Source organism: Bos indicus, chromosome 28 (genome assembly GCF_029378745.1).
Source record: "Bos indicus isolate NIAB-ARS_2022 breed Sahiwal x Tharparkar chromosome 28, NIAB-ARS_B.indTharparkar_mat_pri_1.0, whole genome shotgun sequence".
NCBI lineage: Eukaryota > Metazoa > Chordata > Mammalia > Artiodactyla > Bovidae > Bos > Bos indicus.
The window spans coordinates 25,026,562-25,049,430 of record NC_091787.1 but is presented as its reverse complement, the minus strand read 5'-3'; the positions used below and the strand labels follow the sequence as shown (position 1 = coordinate 25,049,430).

General features: G+C 38.2%; 1 protein-coding gene, 1 non-coding gene and 1 pseudogene across 5 annotated transcripts in view; 1 reads left to right on the top strand and 2 right to left on the bottom strand.

Annotated features, from left to right (window-relative positions):
- TET1 (tet methylcytosine dioxygenase 1) overlaps nucleotides 1-22,869 on the bottom strand; it is a 136,807-nt gene that overhangs the window by 62,730 nt on the left and 51,208 nt on the right. The window lies entirely within an intron of this gene.
- Nucleotides 1-22,869, bottom strand: part of LOC139180311 (cyclin-A2 pseudogene) — a 34,576-nt pseudogene extending 11,707 nt beyond the window's left edge.
- On the top strand, nucleotides 5,692-5,798 carry LOC139180447 (U6 spliceosomal RNA). The gene has a single exon (XR_011564718.1). It is a non-coding gene; the product is annotated as a U6 spliceosomal RNA (small nuclear RNA).

Sequence of the window (22,869 nt, the reverse complement as noted above, 5' to 3'; positions counted from 1 at the left end):
AAAAATAATTTTAAAAAGATAAATAACTACTGTATAGCACAGCACATACTACATCTATTTATCCGTCTGTGAGTTATAGCAGAACAGCATTACTCTTTAAATAAAATATCATAACTTAATCTCCAAATTCAGTATATGCACATAGGTTTCATACAGGGCTTCCCTGGTGTCTCAGATAGTAAAGAATCTGCCTGCTTTGCAGGAAACCTGGATTCAGTGCCTGGGCCAGGAAGATCCCTTGGAGAAGGGAATAGCAATCCACTCCAGTATTCTTGCCTGGAGAATTCCATGGACAGAGGAGCTGGAGGGCTACAGTCCATGGAGTCAAAGAGTCAAACATGACTGAGAGACTAACACTTTCACTTTTCACACAGGGTTCTCACAAATTATTAAGGAAAGGAGTGAAACTGGGACCCAATTTAGAGGCTAGTTCTTAAGGAAGCAGTCAGAGGTCACCGTCTATTTCTCCCACAAATATTCCTTGACCTATAAATCCTCTTCAGAATAACCCTGGTATGTTTTACTTTCTAGTATAACTTTTTCTTCAAATTTGTTAGTTTCATATAATTAGGAGAAAAAGATACAGTGAAAACTTCCTGGTATTAAGTAATACCGTAATATGAATTGCCATATTAATTTTAAAAACAAAAGAAGAACGTACAAATTGCAGATTATTTAATCTGACCACAGTTTTTGCAAATGCAGTTTACATGCACTTTTTTGGGTTTGTTTGTTAATGGCACTTAAACTCTACTCAAGATTTCTGGAGATTAGTAATCCTGTTTTCCACTAGGGTTTAACCCCTGTCAAATCATTCCACCTGGAATGTTCCCTCATGATCAAAGATAATATTCAAAGACCTTGCCTCACCTAACTCCCTCCAGAAGGCCATCAGATAACTAGCTAATTCATGATCCTATGAGGAACCAAGAAAGGTTTTAGTTTTTGATGCATTCCACATCGCCCATATGCATGCGTGCACACTGGTGGCACAGTGGTAAAGAACCCTTCTGCCAATGCAGGAGACACGGGTTCAATCCCTGGGTCAGGAAGATCCCCTGAAGAAGGACTGGCAAACCACTCCGGTCAGTATTCTTGCCTGGAAAATGCCATGGACAGAGGAGCCTGGTGGGCCACTCTTTGGGGTCCCAGAGTCAGATACGACTGGCCATGGACACACATCCAGGCTTATGGCCCACATGCCTTGGGTCTCTGCTCCCTTCCTCCAACATTTCCCTTTGAAGAAAATATGTCTATTTCAGTTTAGACTTTCTAAGAATAATAACATAATCTCCAAGAATACTGACTATTTATTCAGCACTTAGCTGGTGATGGTATGCACAGAGGTATTTATACATTCCTAACAGAAAAGTCAGAGAGCATTCTGGAGTCAAAGATCAGTAAATCTCTTCCAGCTACCTTCTTCCCCACGGCCTAGGACACACTGAAATCTTTTGTCTTGAGAAAACAAAAGCCTCCAGAAATATTTAGCTCCCACCCTACCTCACTGCACTGTTCACAAAGAATGTCATCCAAACTGCAATCACCTACCATGTACCTTCAACCCACTATAATTAGGCTTCTGCTCCCACTACCCGACTGAAACTATCCAAGATTCACCACTGTAGTCCAGTTGCTCACTTAAGATCCTCCTTTCAGTTCTGAGTCCATCATTTCAGTCTCCCTGGTTGGCTTCTTTCCCCACATATAAAGGATAGTATTTCCCTTTGTCTCCTCTCCATTCACCCCATTTACTGGCACACTTGCCCTTCAGTCTATGATTGCCTGCTGTTGATTCTCACATCAAGAAAAGATATTCCTCCTGATTGTGAAATTTATCCACTAACTGGACATCTTTACCTGGCAGTTACAACTGAACCATGTCTAAAAGGGCTTCCCTGATGGCTCAGATGGTAAGGAATTTGCCTGCAATCCAGGAGACCCAAATTCTAACCCTTGGTCAGGAACGTCCCCTGGAGAAGGGTATGGCTGGCAACTCCAATATTATTGTTTGGAGAATTCCGGACATAGGAACTTTGGTGGTCTACAGTCAATGGGGTCGTAGAGTGTCAGACAGGACTGAGTGGTTAAAACTTTCATGTCTAAAAGTTAATGAATTACTTCATTCTTTGGGCTTGCTTTAACCCCCAAATCCATCTAATGACCCATGAGTCTTCTGAGAAGCCATTAAGTTAAGCAGTTCAGTTCAGTTCAGTAGACCCTTCCATTTATCCCTGTGTTCCCCATTCCTACTTCTTTGCCTCCGTACATTCATTCAAAATGCTTATAGAGACCAATAACAAGGCATGTATCCATCAAAAGTAGAGAAAAGGGACCAGTTCTTATGGAGCTCACATTTTAATGAGTGTTAGATAGCAAACATTGTCAGGACCTAAGCTACCCTGAGTGGATTAATCTCAGAATTCAGATTGGCTTGCAGAATACAGCACTCCGAAACCTTCATGCTGTTCTAAGGAAGCACTGTCCAATGTAAATACAATGTGAGCTACAGAAATCATTTCAAAGCTTTTAGGAGGTATTTTCTTTAGGTAAAAAGAAGCAGGTAAAATAAAATTTAATATATTTCTGTTTAAGTCACCATAGCAAGCATATTATTTCAGCATGGAATTATTGTAAAAATTATCAGATAGTTTACATTTTTACATAAAACCTATGAAATTTAGTGTATATTTTATACTTAATGAACCGCAATTCAATGCTAAATATTCAATGATTGAAAGAAAATGTAGTGGTACCAAAATAAAGTTGTATTTTAAATTTTAAAATTAAAATAAAAATTGGTTTATCAGTTGTCCTACCCAAATTTCTAATTATTAGACAATGCAGTTATTTATGGAATTCATTTGAAATGCAAATCTAATTGCTTTAGGCTATATTCCACACTGCACCTGGCTAAACAACAACATCACCCAAGGGGGTTCTAGAAACCACACATTCTAAACTAACCCCTGCCTGGTTCCCTTAGATCTGAAGCTAAAAAGCCCATAAAGACTCAAAGAACAGCCTGGTAAAGGAAAGAGGGAATCAAGATTCCCCAGAGCAAAATTCACATTTTTCAGTCTAGCAAGCAAGGCCTCCAAGTTCCTGGCTTTGGGCCATATTTTACAGAATGTCTCTTAAACCAACCATTCTCCCCTACCCAGCCCTACCCCCAGCCTTGCTTCCTCTAGGCTATTTTAAGCAGCCCTATGATCAAGTAGAACTTAACATAGAAAGCTTTTTGGTCTTCCAATTTGCCTCTAATAAAGAACTAGAGGAAATGTGACACTGTGGAATCAAGTATTTCTTAATTCCCCAGCTTTTTATATATTTTCTTCTTGCTGTTGGTGGTGGTGTTTTTATTTTTTTATTTTTTGGTCCACATCACAAGTCACGAGGGATCTGATCTCTCAAACAGGGATGAAACACTTTCCCAGATGAAACACTTTTTCCCACTTTCCCACATCAGTGGTAGCCCAGATTAAACACTGGACTGCCAAGGAAACCCCAGATCAAATATTTCTTTTTGTTTCAAATCGATTATTTCTTATCCTGCTGCCTCACTCAGATAAAAGGGGCTTCCCTGGTGGCTCAGATGGTAAAGAATCTGTCTACAATGCAGGAGATCCAGGTTCAACCCCTGGGTTGGGAAGATCTCCTGGAGAAGGAAATGGCAATTCACGCCAGTATTCTTGCCTGGAGAATCCCATGGACAGAGGAGCCTGGCAGGGTACAGTCCATGGGATTGCAAAGAGTTGGACATGACTGAGGGACTAATGCACTCAGATAAAACTGAACACTCCCTTCTTTACTATCTCTGCACACATATTTAACACATCAATTGATTGCACTTACTTGTTTTGTTGTTCAGTCACTCCATCATGTCTGACTCTTTTGAGACCCCATGGACCGTAGCAAGCAGGCTTCCCTGTCCTTCATTATCTCCTGGAGTTTGCTCAACCATGTCCACTGAGTCAGTGATGCCAGCCAACCATCTCGTCCTCTGTTGTCCCCTTCTCCTGCCTTCAATCTTTCCCAGAATCAGGGTCTTTTCCAATGACTCATCTCTTTGAATGGTGGTGGCCAAAGTATTGGAGCCTCAGCTTCAGCAACAGTCCTTCCAGAGAATATTCAGGGTTGATTTCCTTTAGCATTGGCTCGTTTGATCTCCTTGCAACCCAAGGGACTCTCAAAAATCTTCTCCAACATCACAGTTTGAAAGCATCCATTTTTGGTCCTCAGCCTTCTTTACTGTCCAACTCTCACATCTATACATGACTACTGGAAAAACAATAACTTTGACCATACAGAACTTTGTCAGCAAAGTAATGTCTCTGCTTTTTAATATGCTGTCTAGGCCGGTCATAACTTTTCTTCCAAGTAGCAATCATCTTTTAATTTCATGGCTGTAGTCACCATCTGCAGTGACTTTGGAGCCCCAAAAAATAAATCCGCCACTGTTTCCATTTTTTCCCCTTTTATTTGCCATGAAGTGATGGGATCATATGTCACGATCTTAGTTTTTTGAATGTTGAGTTTTAAGCCAGCTTTTTCACTCTCCTCTTTCAGTTTCATCAAGAAGCTCTTTAGTTCTTTGCTTTCTGCCATAAGAGTGGTGTCATCAGTTTATCTGAGGTTATTAATATTTCTCCCAGTAATCTTGATTCCAGCTTTTGCTTCATCCAGCCCAGCATTTCACATGATGTACTCTGCATATAAGTTAAATAAGCAGGGTGACAATATACAGCCTTGAGGTACTCCTTTCCCGATTTGGAACCAGTCCATTGTTCCAGGTCTGGTTCTAACTGTTGCTTCTTGACCTGCATACAGGTTTCTCAGGAGGCAGTAAGGTGGTCTGGTATTCCCAACTGTTTAAGAATTTTCCACAGTTTGTTGTGATCCACACAGTCAGAGGTGTTTGCATAGTCAAGGAAGCAAAAGTAGATGTTTTTCTAGGATTCTCTCGCTTTTACTATGATCCAACAGATGTTGGCAATTTGATCTCTGGTTCCTCTGCCTTTTCTAAATTGAGCTTATACATCTGGAATTTCTTGGTTCACATACTGTTGAAGCCTAGCTTGGAGGATTTTGAGCCTTACCTCGCTGGCATGTGAAATGAGCACAGTCGTGCAGCAGTTTGAATAGTGGTTCTTTACTAATATGAGAATATTTATGTGAGACTTTCCTAGTGGTCCAATAGTTAAGATCCTGCATTCCACTGCTTGGTGCATGGTCTTGAATTTAGGTGGGGAATTAAGATCCCACTGTGGTGTGGCCAAAAAAAGATTAAAAAAAAAAAGTTTGGAGAATTTTTATGTAAAGCTTGTTTGAGCTGCATCATAACAACAAATGTTTCAAAAGGATACAGGACTGGGTGAATAAAGTACCGTAGAATATGTCTGTACAATGGAATTCTAGGTATTCACTAAAGTAGCCTGTATTGCAATGACAAAATTTCAAAACATAGTATTAAAAAGGGCAGCTGAAAAATTACATATGATACAGTCCTCTGTGTGTGTATGTGGAAAGTGTTAGGGAGAAGTATCTATGTAAGTGTAGATTCCAATCATCAGCTACCTTTATAATAAAGGTTGTAAAAATTCTAATTACATTAAAAATAGAAATAAAAATTCAGAAAACCACATCCAGGAAACTTCAGTATCAATAAACTTTCTATGAAAAACTGTCTCAGTGCTCGCTTCAGCAGCACATATACTAAAATTGGAATGATACAGAGAAGATTAGCATGGCCCCTGTGCAAGGATGACACGCAAATTCATGAAGGGTTCCATATTTTTATGGAATTTAGAAAGATGGTAACGATAATCCTGTATGCAAGACAGCAAAAGAGACACAGATGTATAGAACAGTCTTTTGGACTCTGGGGGAGAGGGAGAGGGTGTGTTGATTTGGGAGACTGGCATTGCTGAGGGCCTATATATAACAGCATATATGAAACAAATCGCCAGTCCAGGTTTGATGCATGATACAGGATGCTTGGGGCTGGTGCACTGGGATGACCCAGAGGGATGGTATGGGGAGGGAGTTGGGAGGGGGGTTCAGGATGGGGAACACATGTATACCCATAGGGATTCATGCTGATGTATGGCAAAACCAATACAATATTGTAAAGTAATTAACCTCCAATTAAAATAAATAAATTAAAAAAAAAAGAAAAGACAAGAGTATATGTATATGGAAAAATAAAACAAATAATTTTTGAAGATAAAAAAAAAGAAAGAAAAACTGTTTCATTCCAAAAATAATAAGTAAATAAAAATTAAGGACTTAATGGATATTTTTCGCAAGAAGACAAACAGGTGGCCAGCAGGTACATAAAAAGAAGCTAATCATTATTCATTATTAAAAAAACACAAATCAAAACCACAATGAGATACTACCTCAAATAAAGTAGTGGCACTATTCAAAATAGTCAAGGTACGGAAACAACTTCAGTGTCTGTCAATTGATTAATGAGTAATGGGTACAAAAAATGTGGTATATATACAGAATGGGATTTTATTGTCTTTCAGTTCAGTTCAGTTGCTCAGTCATGTCTGACTCTTTGCAACCCCATGAACCACACCTTGCCAGGCCACCCTGTCCATCACCAACTCCCAGAGTTTACCCAAACCCATGTCCATCGAGTCGGTGATGCCATCTAACCATCTCATCCTCTGTCGTCCCCTTCTCCTCCTGCCCTCAATCTTTCCCAGCATCAGGGTCTTTTCAAATGAGTCAGCTCTTCACATTAGGGGGCCAAAGTATTGGAGTTTCAGCTTCAACATCAGTTGAATCAGTTCAAAATCAGTTCAGGACTGATTTCCTTTAGGATGGACTGGTTGGATCTCCTTACAGTCCAACAGACTCTCAAGAGTCTTCTCCAACACCAGAGTTCACTGATTCCTAGAATGTTGACGTTCACTCTTGCCATGTCCTGTTTGACCACTTCCAATTTGCCTTGATTCATGGACCTAACAGTCCAGGTTCCTATGCAATATTGCTCTTTACAGCATCAAACCTTGCTTCTATCACCAGTCCCATCCACAAATGGGTGTTGTTTTTGCTTTGGCTTCATCACTTCATTCTTTCTGGAGTTATTTCTCCACTGATCTCCAGTAGTGTATTGGGCACCTACCGACCTGGGGAATTCATCTTTCAATGTCCTATCTTTTTGCCTTGTCATACTGCTCACGGGGTTCTCAAGGCAAGAATACTGCAGTGGTTTGCCATTCCCTTCTCCAGTGGACAACATTCTGTCAGACCTGTTCACCATGACCCGTCCGTCTTGGGTGGCCCCACGTATAGTCTTTAAAAGGAAGGAAATCCTACCATTTGCAACAACATGGATGAACCTAATGGGCATTATGCCAAGAGAAATATGTTACACAGAGAAAGATAAATATTGCATGGTATCATATATATTTATGGAATCTAAAAAAAAAAATCAAACACAGAAACAGAGTAAAAATTGATTCGTAGGAGCTGAGGCATGAGAGAAACAGAGAGAGGTTGGTAAAAGGGTACAGGCTTTCAGTTATACAATGAATAAGGTCTGAGGTCCTAATGTATAATTTAGTAACAATAGTTGACAACAATGTACTGTATAACTGAAATTTGCTAAGAGAATGGAAGGCTTTCCAGGTGGCTCAGTGGTAAAGAATTTCCCTGCCAACGCAGGACACTTGGGTTCAATCTCTGGGTTGGGAAGATTCTGAGAAGGAAATGGCAACCCACTCCAATATTCTTGCCTAGGAAATCCCATGGACAGATGAGCCTGGTGGGCTATGATCCCTGGAATCTCAAAAGAATCAGAACGATTTAGTAATTAAAAGAACAACAACAAGAGAGCAAGATTTACATGTTTTCAGAAAGAAAAATGAAAAAGGTAAGTCTATGAGAAAGGGAAAGATAAATCCATGCTAATTAACTCAATGGAGGGAATACTCTTCACATTGTACACTTTAAGTAGCTTGCAAATCTATTTGTCAATTTTTTGTGGTGGTGGAGGGAGAAAGCTACACTAGGTAATCTGTGGGATCCAACTAGTTTCCTGACCAGGGATTGAATCCATGCCCTCAGCAGTGAAAGCTCAGAGTCCTAACCACTGGACTGCCAGGAAATTCCCTTTATTTGTCAGTTATACCTCAATGAGACTGGAAAAAAATCTCAGTAATAATTTTTAAAATGAAAATAATGTAATCACTTAAAAATGTCAGACTATAAAGAATAAGGATTGATAATATCTAGAGGTGATAAATTTGTTGCTCTTGGTTTAAGTTTAAATTTAGAGGAAAATAACTATCAAAAAATTTTAATTTACACCTCAAGTACATTATTTTTGTTTACACTTTTCTGGAAAATCTTTTGCCCATCCTTTGCATTTCAACTCACATTGCTTTTAGGATTGTGTCTTGTGAACAATAGATCATTTATATTTTGTTTTATTTATTCAGTCTGTGGGATTTCTTTTAGGTTGGGTCTATATTTGTTAAATGGGTCATTTTTCTTTTATTTTACTCTATTAATTTAAAAGACAGACTATTTTGATTTTATGACTGATTCCCTTTATGTCTTTAAACTCTTAAATTTAAGAGTAGTATTTAAAGGATTTAAGAGTAGTGTCTTTAAATAGTACTCTTAAATCCATATTTCTCAATTTATTAAAATCATGATAGAAATCTACTTACTCTGACCCAACAAGAAGTACATAAATTTAATATTACAAGAATGAAGCCTCAAAAAAGTAATATAATACAATCTAATTTTTATAAAACCATAATTAATGTTAGTGTAGTTATAGGAACATAAACCAAATGTTTATTATTTGCTATGGAATTAGTGACTGGGGAAACATTCTTGTAATGAGAAAAAATATTTTATTCAAGAGAAAAAATTTTCTTTCAACTACATGCTCATCTCCCTCCTATGTATTTATACTATAGAAATTTACCCTTAAGAACTATAGTATTGAAGATGCATGCAGGAATGACAAAACTTTATATAGACGAGTAAAGAAATGATTATGCTAAGGGCAGGAAAGAAATTTCCTCTTGGGGGTTGGGAAGATGATGAGATGTTAGAATGATATGCACAGATGGTTGCACTATTGGCAATATCCTATTTCTTAACCACTTGACTGGTGATTGACTGTTCTTGTACTAATTCTGAACTACACAAATGTCTTACATGAACTCTGCATGTATTATTTCAGAAGTGAAATTTAAAAAGCATATGGCAAAATGATAGCGTATGATACCACTCTCTGTATATATGCTTTTATATGTAACAAAAGTGATTTGAAAGAATATGAGACAAAAAAAAAAAAAGAATATGAGACAAATGTTAATAATGTCCATCTGGGTGAGTTGGAGGAGGCTCTTAGTCCATACAAACTCTATGTATACATACTCTATGCATACATACATATGTATGCTCTTATATGTAACAAAAGTGATTTGAAAGAGTATGAGACAAATGTTAATTCTGTCCATCTGGGTAAGTTGGAGGAGGCTTATAGTCCACAACAAATAAATTTACAATTAAAGGAAAACATACTTAAGTGTCTGCTTGGACACATGTTATTTGAAATAAAACATTAGCACTGGCATTGCCATCATTGTTTCAAATACTTCATAGGGCAAACAAAATGTCATAGATGAAAATGAAGGCATTACAACGAAATGTAGACATTACAAAAAATAATAAAATAATTTAGAAGTCATTTAATGATATAGAGGAAGGCACTGCATTTTCCCCTTTCCTTTTAAGTATTTCTTTAACAATTAGAAACAGGCAAATTCAAATCTACAGCTCCATTACTTTTCAAAGCCTCATAAACATCTTAAACATAGAATATAAATCAAATAAAGGAAAAGGAACACAAGAATAAAACCATAAATCAGAAAAAAGATTCTGAATTTTACAGTTTCCAAAAGACTGGTGTTACATGATGAAACGGGAAATCCTTAAGGTTTAATATCATCCACTAAGTATGGTTGTAAAGACTGACAACCAAATATAAGGCTTTTAATAAAAGAAAATGAAAAGAGCACCAGAAAATGATTTCCTAGTCTGTGAACACCGATGGTTTTTTGTTACTGCTGAATTTTTCTCACCTCTCTTTTAAGGATTACAAAGTCACAACTTGACCCTAAATTTACCTCTCTGGCAAGCTGCCAGCTAGCCCTTAGTGGTCTGTTCCTAAACCAGTTTGATGCTTGCTAACAAATGAGATGACATCCATGGAAACTAATGGGAGTTTTGAGAACACAAGGCTCCAGGCAGGAAGAAACCTCAGCAGATGTTATACATTTGGACATTGATAATGAAGCAATTCCAACAAGGTCTCTGGGTATTCTACTTGCAAAAGTGATTCAGACAAATCAGCTTGGGGATGAGCAATCAGAGGGACTAAAGACTGGATTAAATATGGTTAACAAAGGACTTTTACCAGGGACAAGCAATACTTGTCTCATAGAGATTCAAATGATATCTAAGACCTTTTAACTAATAATTAATTTAAAAACAGCAAAGAGAAAAATTTTAGCCAGTAATAAATGAGACTAATGCTACAAACTACTAAAAGGGAAGAAAATTTCACTGATTCCAAAACAACATAAAAATGTGATAATCATTTCAAAACATACACATATACCAAATTATCACATTACACACCTGTATGGATCACAATAAACTGGAAAATTCTGAAAGAGATGGGAATACCAGACCACCTGACCTGCTTCTTGAGAAATCTGTATGCAGGTCAGGAAGCAACAGTTAGAACTGGACATGGAACAACAGACTGGTTCCAAATAGGAAAAGGAGTATGTCAAGGCTGTATATCGTCACCACGCTTATTTAACTTATATGCAGAGTACATCATGAGAAACACTGGGCTGGAGGAAGCACAAGCTGGAATCAAGATTGCTGGGAGAAATATCAATAACCTCAGATATGCAGAGACACCACCCTTATGGCAGAAAGTAAAGAGGAACTAAAAAGCCTCTTGATGAAAGTGAAAGAGGAGAGTGAAAAAGTTGGCTTAAAAGCTCAGCACTCCGAAAACGAAGATCATGGCATCCGGTCCCATCACTTCATGGGAAATAGATGGGGAAACAGTGGAAACAGTGTCAGACTTTATTTTCTGGGCTCCAAAATCACTGCAGATGGTGACTGCAGCCATGAAATTAAAAGACGCTTACTCCTTGGAAGGAAAGTTATGACCAACCTTGACAGCATATTCAAAAGCAGAGACATTACTTTGCCAACAAAGGTCTGTCTAGTCAAGGCTATGGTTTTTCCTCTGGTCATGTATGGATGTGAGAGTTGGACTGTGAAGAAAGCTGAGCTCTGAAGAATTGATGCTTTTGAACTGTGGTGTTGGAGAAGACTCTTGAGAGTCCCCCTTGGACTGCAAGGAGATCCAACCAGTCCATTCTGAAGGAGATCAGCCCTGGGATTTCTTTGGAAGGAATGATGCTAAAGCTGAAACTCCAGTACTTTGGCCACCTCATGCGAAGAGTTGACTCATTGGAAAAGACTCTGATGCTGGGAGGGATTGGGGGCAGGAGGAGAAGGGGAAGACAGAGGATGAGATGGCTGGATGGCATCACTGACTCGATGGACGTGAGTCTGAGTGAACTCCAGGAGTTGTTGATGGATAGGGAGGCCTGGCATGCTGCGATTCATGTGGTCGCAGAGTCGGACTCGACTGAACTGAACTGAACACCTTAACCTTGTACAGTGTTATATGTCAATTATATCTCAATGCAGGGTGGAAAAAATTAATTTAAAAAAAAATAAAGTTTGATGTTTTTGTACAGTAAAATAAATAAACACAAAACAAGAAAAATAAGTTTGTTAAAAATAATATATTGCTTCATGGAATTATCATGGAAATAAAGACAAGTGTAGAATTCATCTGAAAAATATGAAAATGTCTGGCGGGAATAAACACAAAGCTGAAATTCTAAAGAAGTGATAAAAAAGGATTTGCAGTGGCAGTAGACAACAAATCATAAAACAATGTACTTGGTACTAGGAAACACAATGATACCAGCAAATACAATCATCTCCTTTACACATCCCAAGAAAAATTCACCTTGAGCTAAACTTACACATCATTATATGTAGTTCTAAGAAGTGAGAACCCAGCTACATAAAAATAGTGGAATCTTTCATGTCTGGCATTTTAAGATTATTTACATTGAAGTTTTATACATCTTACCCTTTGCCTGCAGTGCCAGCTGGGTTTTACTAATTATGGGACAGATACACCAGAGGCTAACCATGCTCTGATATAAAACCCTTACTACACAAGCTTAGTGGCTAAGTAAGTTATGAAGTGGCCATCTGTGTTTTCTGCTTAAGCTGCTGAGAGGATCTCAAGGTTAGAAGAGACTTTCAAGGGCACAGAGTCCATCTAGTAAGGCCAAGCACCAACTATCTGCAATTCCTCTATCAAGCAATCCACCAACCTCTGCTTAAGTGCAAACAGTAACAAGAAACTGTCCAGTGTGCCGTTTCGTCCCACCCTTCATCCATCAGTCCTACTTCATCCTGGGAACCTGATATGGCAAGTCTCCCTTAAGCCTTCAGTTATATATCAGTGATGGATTATACTCCACAGAATAGAACAAAGGGCTATGAGTCCTTTCTTTAGACTGAAGTAGCCATACACTTTCAAGACTATCCAAATTGCTCTCCAGAAAGATAGTGGTAGTGCTCAGTGGCTCAGTGTCTGACTCTTTGAGAACCCATGACTGTAGCCTGCCAGGCTCCTCTATCCATGGAATTTTCCAAGCAAGGAGGCTGAAGTGGCTTGCCATTTCCTACTCTAGGGGATCTTGCTGACCGAAGGATCAGACCCACGTCTCCGGCATTGGCCGGCGGATTCTTTACCATTTCAGCACTTCAGGGAAGAAGGAAGATAGTACCAATGTATTTTCTCACAGAGTGCATAGACTGTCCCATTTTAAGTCAAATTTTCCATATTTTGTGATCATGTTCTTTTAGCTTTCCAAATTCAAATGGAAAGGAAAAAAGATAGAATAATGTATGCTTTTCAACTTATTATAGAGGCTGACCATTTAAAACTTATTTCTTGGACATTTATATTTCTTCTTTTGTGAAGCTGACAACTTACTATGTTTTTTTCTCCTTTATTTTAAATTTCCAGGCACCTCTATCGTTCCCCATAACATCAAAAATCTTACTGATGTTATTTGTAAGTGCTCTTATTTACAACTACTGTCAGTATTATCTGATGTAATCTACTTTAATTAGAAATTTGAACTCTTTTTAGACCAAGCATGAGGTTTTTATGCTATCAGGAAACATCTTGAACTTCAATTCCTCTTTTCTATGTTCTATTTATGTTTTAATCTAAAGATTAAAGGCCAATAAACAGCAAAGCTACAGGATAAATTGTCTCCTCTCTACAGTTAACAAAACTAAACACAAACTCTTACAAAAAAAAACTTACGTCACCTTTAACTTTATTTTTTTTCATAGTTATTATAGGCTTAATGTTATCTGACATTATATAACATCTTTATAACCTATGCTGCTGCTGCTGCTAAGTAGCTTCAGTCGTGTTCGACTCTGTGAGACCCCAGAGACAGCAGCCCATCAGGCTCCCAGTCCCTGGGATTCTCCAGGCAAGAACACTGGAGTGGGTTGCCATTTCCTTCTCCAAAGCATGAAAGTGAAAAAATAAAGTGAAGTCACTCAGTCATGTCCGACTCCTAGCGACCCCATGGACTGCAGCCCACCAGGCCCCTCTGTCCATGGGATTTGCCAGGCAAGAGTATTGGAGTAGGTTGCCATTGCCTTCTCCGTTATATAACATCTTTAAAAAGATAATTATATAACATCTTAAAAAATCTGTGTTCAATCAAATATGTTTACTTTAGCAATAATTATAATGATGAAAAAGCAGAAGCCAATTATTTCTCCTGAACAATAATATTTTCCTGACAATGCTATTGTAATTTGATAATGCTACTATTTTAGGTAATATATAGACTATTATTCAAAAATAAATTACAGTAAGACTTTCCTGGTGGTCCAGAGGCTGGGAATCTGCCTGCCAGTGCAGAGGACACAGGATCAATCCCTGATCCAGGAAGATTCCACATGCCTGGGGGGACAACTAAGCCTGCTCGCTGCAACTACTGAACTCCTGCACCTAGAGCCCATTCTCCCCAGCAAAAGAAGACACCAAAGGAGAAGCCCTTGAACCATGACTAGAAACTAGCCCAAATGCAGCAACAAAGACCCAGTGCACCAAAAATAAATAAATAATAAAATGTTTAAAATGAATACATTGTTATAATTAAAGCAGCTATTATAGAGCCATTTAATGGGTAACAATTGACAAGAACACAGCTATAACTAGAATGACTAAATAAAACAACTGACAAGCCAAATGTTGGAGAAGATGCAGAGCAATTAATAGTCTCATAATTTCAGTGGAAGAGTCTTAAAATATTAAACATACATCTACCCTACAAGCAATTCAAATTCTACTTATGCAAGACAAATGAAAATATATGTTCACACCCAGAAAAAGCCCTGCATAAGAATGCATTGGCCTGAATGTAGAGAAATTGGATCTTTCATACACTGGCTGTTCCTCTAAGAGTTAAACATAGAATTAACATGACTGAGCAATTCCATTCCTAGGTATGTACCCATGAGAAATGAAAACATGTCTACACAAAAACTTGTAGTGAATCCACATATCGGCATTGTTCAGAAGAGCCAAAAAGTGGAAATAACTCAAATGGACCTCAGCTGGTGACTGAGTAAGTAAAATACGCTGCATGCATACAATGGAATATTATGCAGGAAGAGAGGAAGGTACGTGCTACAACATGGATGAATCCTGAAAGCATTATGTTAAATGAAAGAAACCACTTATAAAGTATGATCCTTTTTCTGTGAAATACATTATTTGGGGGGATAAGGAAAAGGTTCTAAAATTGATTGTGGTGATCCATGCACAACTGTGAGTACACTAAATACTCCCAGAAAAATATATTCTATAAAATTCAATATGTGAAAAAATTATAGAAAAGGCAAAATCAACCTACGGTGATAGAAATAAACCCAGTAGTTGCTTGGAGGGAGAGCAGATTAACTAGGAAGAGGTGCTGCTGCTGCTGCTGCTAAGTCACTTCAGTCGTGTCCGACTCTGTGCGACCCCATAGACGGCAGCCTACCAGGCTCCCCCATCCCTGGGATTCTCCAGGCAAGAATACTGGAGTGGGTTGCCATTTCCTTCTCTAATGCATGAAAGTGAAAAATGAAAGTGAAGTCGCTCAGTTGTGTCCGACTCTAGCGACCCCATGGACTGCAGCCTACCGGGCTCCTCCGTCCATGGGATTTTCCAGGCAAAAGTACTGGAGTAGGGTGCCATTGCCTTCTCCAGGAAGAGGTGCTAGGATGACAGAAAAGATGGATGTCTTACTGTGCATTCATCAAAACTGGTTAAGTAATATTTTTAAGACCTGGGTATTTCACTGTATATAAAATACATTTCAAAAATAAGGCTAGGGACTTTCCCAGTGAGAGTCAAAGTTTTATTCCCTCACTCATGCAATCCCATGGATTGTAGCCTGCCAGGCTTCTCAATCCATGGAATTCTCCAGGGAAGAATACTGAAGTGGGTCGCCATTCCCTTCCTCAGGGGATCTTCCCAAAGCAGGAGGTATCAAACCTGGGTCTCCTGAATTGCAGGCAGATTCTCTACCATCTGAGCCACCAGGGAAGCTGGTGGTCCAGTGATTAAGACTTCATGATCCCAGTGCAGGAGGCCTGGGTTCGATCCCTGGTCAGGGAACTAGATCCCACATGCCACAACTAAAGAGTCTACATGCTGCAACTAAGACCTGGCACAGCCAAATAAATAAGGCTGTTATTTAATGCCCACAAAACTATTAAGAGGATCTACCCTTCAGATGTGAGAGTAAGGAGGATTAAAGAAGGGAGGGACAATGAATATAAAGAACATTTTTCATTTTCTTCATATATTTCTTCTTTTTTTTTTTCTCTGTTCCTCCAAATTTATTCTTGTGTGAAGACATGCTGGGGCTTTTTTTCTTAAGAGCTTATGTTGTATGTTCTCTTCCCCAGGTCACCCCTCTAGTGGCTGCAGCCTCTCTCTCCCAGTCACCTGACTCATAATCGGCAGGATGTTTTGCGGGGTCCCAGCCACTTCTGGCATGGGAGGTGAGTATGGACCATGCTGAGCCTAGGGACCCAGAGGGCTAAGGCTTTGAACCTGCAGAGGCTGGGGGTTGCCGGCAGGCTATAAGTCCCAGGGGGTGGCCAGGGGCCAAGAGACCTCCTCCAAGTGGGGTCAGCTGGATGCAGAGATGACAGCTGTAGTGTGGCTGGACTTCTCTAGTATCTCAGAGTCCCGAAGCCAGGTAGATAGTTGAAAAGCATGTGACAGACCTTGTATGCCCACAACCATGTCATAAGCAAGGTGTGGTCACTCAGCTATAGGGGCAGTAGCTGAGCAGGAGGGGTGGAATGGAGTACCAGGCCTCACATGCAGCCCCAGGACCCAGAGGCCTGTGCTCTGCTTGGGTCCCCTGCAGATTGAGGGGGCCCTGACCTCTGATAGAGTCCCCTGTAGACTGAGGGGGTCCTGTCCTCTGCTTGAGTTCCCCACAGATTGAAGTGTGCTGTCCTGCTCACATCCCCCGCAAATTGAGGGGGGACTGTCCTCTGCTTCTTCATACATTTCCTTCAAGATTATTCTTTTTTTGTAATTTAAAATTAGTTTAAATGAGTTCATTGGATTTCCTTTTAAATCATACTGATATTTGTATTTTCTTGCTCAACAGAATTTTGACTACACTTTAATATTTGTTTCAGATCATTAATTGTACCTTGGGTGCTAGTATACTTTTCCTGCTATTCTGATAATCTATAAATATCACCTGGACTTAAAGTTTTATAATTTATACACACCCTGAAAGATGATTAATGTAATTTATTTCCTATCTAGCTCACAATCAACAACAAAAAAAATTTTAATGCTACTTTGTCCTAGATTGAGGGAATAAGCTGTTACTGATTGACTGGTTATCTTCTATTTTACTTTGTCTCCACTGAGTTCCTCTGAGTTAGACTTCTCTCTTTTGCATTGAGTTTTTTGTAAGATAGGGTTGTGTGGAAGATAAGAGTGGAAAGGGCAAGATAAAGAAGGAATGAAGTCTGAGTCACATTCTCTTCCAATCCTAAACCTACTTAGCCTCATCATCTTCTCACTTCCATTTTTCAACATCCCAGATACTTACTATGCCCATATTTGATCATATAGTGACCAGAATCCAACTTTCTCAACCAAAATGAACCATTTGGTCACACTGTGCAATAGGACGTTAAATAGTCAGAGGCATTTTTCATTATTATTGAAAAGCTTCCTTCATTTAACCTCCAAAACTTAAAATATGTGCCATTATTATGTCCAAAGGAAAGTTAAGATGACTTAAAGATAACCAAATAAAATGTTCAGCTTAAAATGAAGTCCATCATAATTATATCAGTCAAGAAATATGAATGGATACTAAAAATTAAGAAGTAACAGAATGCTTACACAGTCTTAAAGCATCTCTACAGGAGAAATTTATTACAGAAGGAAAAAGGGTAATTTAGGAGAAACTTGGCAGATGCCACCTTAACCAAGAGATCAATGTTAAGAACATAGTTATGGAACAAACTGACATCATGTGCTTTCAGATATAAATTCACTGAAAAAAACAAAAAAACAAAGAACTTCGCTGGTGTTTCACTGGTTAAGAATCTGCCTTCCATGTTGATGTATGGCAAAAATCAACACAACATTGTAAAGCAATTATCCTCTAATTAAAAATAAATAAATTATTTAAAAAAGAATCTGCCTTCCAATGCAGGGAACGCAGCTTTGAGCCTGAGCCCGTATGTGTACTAGAATGCAGACCTAGCACAGGCAAAATCAAAAACAAAACAACCAACAACAACAATAAAAACCAAAGCACTGCTAACTCACTTCTGTGGCATTCTTGTTAAAAATGCATAATCTGAATCTAATCATGAGCAAACATCAGTTCAGTTCAGTCGCTCAGTCGTGTCTGACTCTTTGCGACCCCATGGACTGTAGCACGCCAGCCTTCCCTATCCATCACCAACTCCTGGAGCTTGGTCAAACTCATGTCCATTGAGTCAGTGATGGTATCAAGCCATCTCATCCTCTGTTGTCCGCTTCTCCTCCCGCCTTCACTCTTTCCCAGCTTCAGGATCTTTTCCAATGAGTTAGTTTATCGCATCAGGTGGCCAAAGTAATGGAGTTTCAGCTTCAGCATCAGTCCTTCCAATGAATATTCAGGACTGATTTCCTTTAGAATGGACTGGTTGGATCTCCTTGCAGTCCAAGGGACTCTTAAGTCTTCTCCAATACCACAGTTCAAAGGCATCAATTCTTTGGCGCTCAGCTTTCTTTATAGTCCAACTCTCACATCCATTCATGACTACTGGAAAAAATTGAAACTTTAACTAGATGGACTTTTGTTGGGAAAGTAATGTCTCTGCTTTGTGATATACTGTCTAGCTTTGTCATAGCTTTTCTTCCAAGAAGTAAGCGTCTTTTAATCTCATGGCTACAGTCACCATCTGCAATGATTTTGGAGCCCCCCAAAATATAGTCTCTCACTGTTTCCACTGTTTCCCCATCTATTTGCCATGAAGTGATGGGACCAGATGCCATGATCTTAGTTCTCTGAATGTTGAGCTTTAAGCCAACTTTTTCACTCTCCTCTTTCACTTTCATCAAAGGCTCTTTAGTTCATCTTTGCTTTCTACCCTAAGTGTGGTGTCATCCAAAAATCTGAGATTATTGATATTTCTCATAGCAATCTTGATTCCAGCTTGTGCTTCATTCAGCCTGGCATTTTACATGATATACTGTGCATATAAGTTAAATAAGCAGGGTGACAATAAACAGCCATGACATACTGCTTTCCCAATTTGGAACCAGTCTGTTGTTCCACTGTTGCTTCTTGACCTGCATACAGATTTCTCAGGAGACAGGTCAGATGGTCTGGTATGCCCATGTTGTTAAGAATTTTCCACAGTTTGCTGTGATCCACACAGTCAAGGCCTTTGGCATAGTCAATAAAGCAGAGGTTTTTCTGGAACTCTCTTGCTTTTTTGATGATCCAGCGGATGTTGGCAATTTGATCTCTGGTTCCTCTGCCTTTCTAAATCCAGATTGAACTTCTGGAAGTTCATGGTTCACTTACTGTTGAAGCCTGGCTTGGAGAATTTTGAGCATTACTTTGCTAGCGTGTGAGATGAATGCAATTGTGCAGTAGTTTGAGCATTCTTTGGCATTGCCTTTCTTTGGGATTGGAATGAAAACTGACCTTTTCCAGTCCTGTGGCCACTGCTGAGTTTTCCAAATTTGCTGACATATTGACTGCAGCACATTCAAAGCACATTCACAGCATCATCTTTTAGGATTTGAAATAGCTCAACTGGAATTCCATCACCTCCACTAGCTTGTTCGTAGTGATGCTTCCTAAGGCCCATTTGACTTCTCATTCCAGGATGTCTGGCTCTAGGTCAGTGATCACACCATTGTGATTATCTGGGTCATGAAGGTCTTTTTTGGATAGTTCTTCTGTATATTCTTGCCACCTCTTCTTAATATCTTCTGCTTCTGTTAGGTCCACAACATTTCTCTCCTTTATTGTGCCCATCTTTGCATGCAATGTTCCCTTGGTATCAAATAAACCCATATAAGAGACATTCTAACTGAGGTATACTCTTTGAAAATGTCAGGCTGACAAGACTAATGAGATAGAACAACTGAATGCAATTTATAATCTGAGATTATTTTTGATATGCACTGCATTAAGGACAGATGGTGAATTTTGATCAGTAGATGGTAATAGTATTGTATCAATGTTAACTCCCAATTTTGATTATTGTATTATAGCTATGCAAGATGAGGTCTTTGTTTATAGGAAATACAAACTTTAGTATTTAGGGGTAAAGAAACTTCATCTTTACAACCTCAATTTCACATCTGAAATTACTCTCAAATAATTTAAGGGGGAAAATCTACATGAGAAGACATAAAACAAATAAGATAAAATGTTAACATGAGTAACCTAGGTGAATGGTATATGAGAATACTTTGTAGTATTCTTACAGCTTTTCTGTTGTTTGAAATTATGTCAAGGTATTTTTTTTAATTTTAATGAAGCTAACAAGAATGAAGTAGGAAGATGAGATGCTTCCTCATTTTGGAGTTGAGCATATTACATGGTTTGACCAACAAATACTACTGAATTTTCTTAGTTGAAAATCAAAATAGAAAACACATTGTTTAGATTGTCTTTCATTCTGGCCATGGGCAGCACATAAGTTAGTCTTGACAGACACTTTTTCACTAGAAATTATACTGAGAAGTTAGACTGTCCCTTATATAACTATGGCATGTCATGATGCACAGTATCTTAGAAAACATGGCCCAGGTAACTCAGCTTTCGGATGGTTCCAACTTGTTTTAATGAAGTGATCAAATATCAGAGGCTTTAAATAAACCCTGGATAGCTGGATTAAATTTCTGATGAAATGTTCTAACCTGCAGTGCAGCTATTTTATACTGTCCGTTAAGTGAGACATAAATGAGATTTCAAGTGTGCTGAGTGACAAAAATCATTGTTTTGAAATAGCTTCCTTTTGTTTTAATCTGCAAATAACATTCAGAATTTTATAAGTTTCATCAATAACCTGACTTCAAGCCAATAATAGTAGCTTTACAAGTGCTTCCCCATGGCTCTATAAATACCTCTGCTTCTTTTTTTATTTTTCATTTCTTTATTTCAGTTAGCCAATAATTAAGGCATCCCTTTCTCTTCCACTCCCTGCTACCACTTGGTATAGATGTGGCAGGTCAATTTAATCTCTGAGTTTAGCCAACCACATTTAGTTTTCCAATCTGCTAATCTCTTCTAATTAAGAATTTAGGATCCAATCCAGGAAGCATTGGACAATCTCCAACAAAGGCCCCAATAGTTAATGTAGATTGGATAACCTATCTGAAACCTGAAATTTATTGTAATTTACCCAGATGACTTGATCCTCAAATCATTTTACAAAAATGTGAAGAAAGAGAAGTAGTGTTCAAAATCACCAATGAAAAAACACTTACACACACAATGGTAGGAAGAGGAGATAAAGGAGTGCAAAGAGGCAAGACAACCAAATCCAAGACGTGATCTAAGATTACAGGCTGGATCAGGAGGAAACACCTAAAAAGGATTTGTGGGGAGGGGAAGAACAATTGAGAAGATTTTTAAAGGGACAGTATCCTCTGAATCATTAAAGGTCTGCAGTATGATCATTGTATTGTAGTTAAGGAGAGGCATGCTGCAGTATTTATAGGTAAACTGTCACATGGCTCAGCAAAAAAAGAAAGAGTACTGATGCACAATGTGTTATTCTTTCATCTTTTTTGTAGGTTTGATTTTTTCAAATAAAATTTGAAGAATTAATCAAATTAAAAAAAAATAAATATATATATATCCTGATTTCCATAGCAATTCATTATCAATACTACCCAAGACTGGCTTGATGATTTCAGAAAGTGGTTTTCCTTACATACCTAGATGTCACTATAATAATTTCAGCAGTTCAGACCTAACTGACTAAAGTTAGGCCATAAAATGCATTAATTCAATCATTCATTAAACCAACAAGTATTGAGTTGTAGGTAGAAGGTATTACACTAAGACCGCAGAACATAAAGTTAAATGCTGCTCTAAACTTAAGAGGTTGACAATCTAGCTTAAAGAATAATAAAAGCAACTAAAAATCTAAACACATCAATATTCTATAAAGGATTTTATTTTATATTAACAGTCATAACAAAAACAGTCATGATGTTGATAGCTATCATTTAATGAACATCCACTCTGTGTGGGATAAATTTAGTAAAAATTAAAATTAGGTAATCTGCTAAACAACCCTGTGGATTAGTTATTGCTCCCCCTTTAAAGATAATGAAAACAGTTCTCAGAGAGTTCAATTAACTTTCCCTCAGTCAAGCACCTGCCTCTGGGTACTGTTGATACCACAAAAAAACACACAGTTTAAATTTTAAAATTTAAAAAAAAAAATTTTTTTTTTAATGAAAAGTAATCAAAAGCACTAAATATCTTACCATATCAAAATTTAAATACTCAGGGACTTCCCTGGAAGTCCAGTGGTTGCGTCTCCATGCTCTCAGTGCAGGGAGCACAGGTTCCAACCTTAGTAGTGGACTACTATAGTGGAACAACTGCATCTTAGTAGTGGAACTAAGATCCCAGAAGCCAAGTGGCAAAAAGTCAAAAAATAAACACTCAAGAAAATTTCAGATTTGTGTTTTCCATTATCAGAGAAGTTACATCTAAAATAACATTAGTTAAACTTATTTCAAGAAATGGAATAAACAGTTATTAGATTTTCCCCCTTTCTAAAGTAGAATGAATACACAAGATGATAAGTATGAATAAAAATATTTTTCCAAGAAAAAAATATATTCAGATATTTAAGATATTTAAACTTTGTGACAATTGAGTGAGAATGTTCTCATGTGATTCTTATCTAGAAGAAATCATGCTTAAGGCACATAACTTGCAAACAACACTATAACTTATATCCTGTTTCAAGTGCTCATCCTAGTCCACATTTTTCTTTGCAGCTGAGGCTTTTTTAATCTGTTTATTTTTAATTGATGGATAATTGCTTTACAGTATTGTGGTGGCTTCTGCCAAACATCAACATAAATCAGTCATAAGTATATGTATGTGCCCTCCCTTTTGA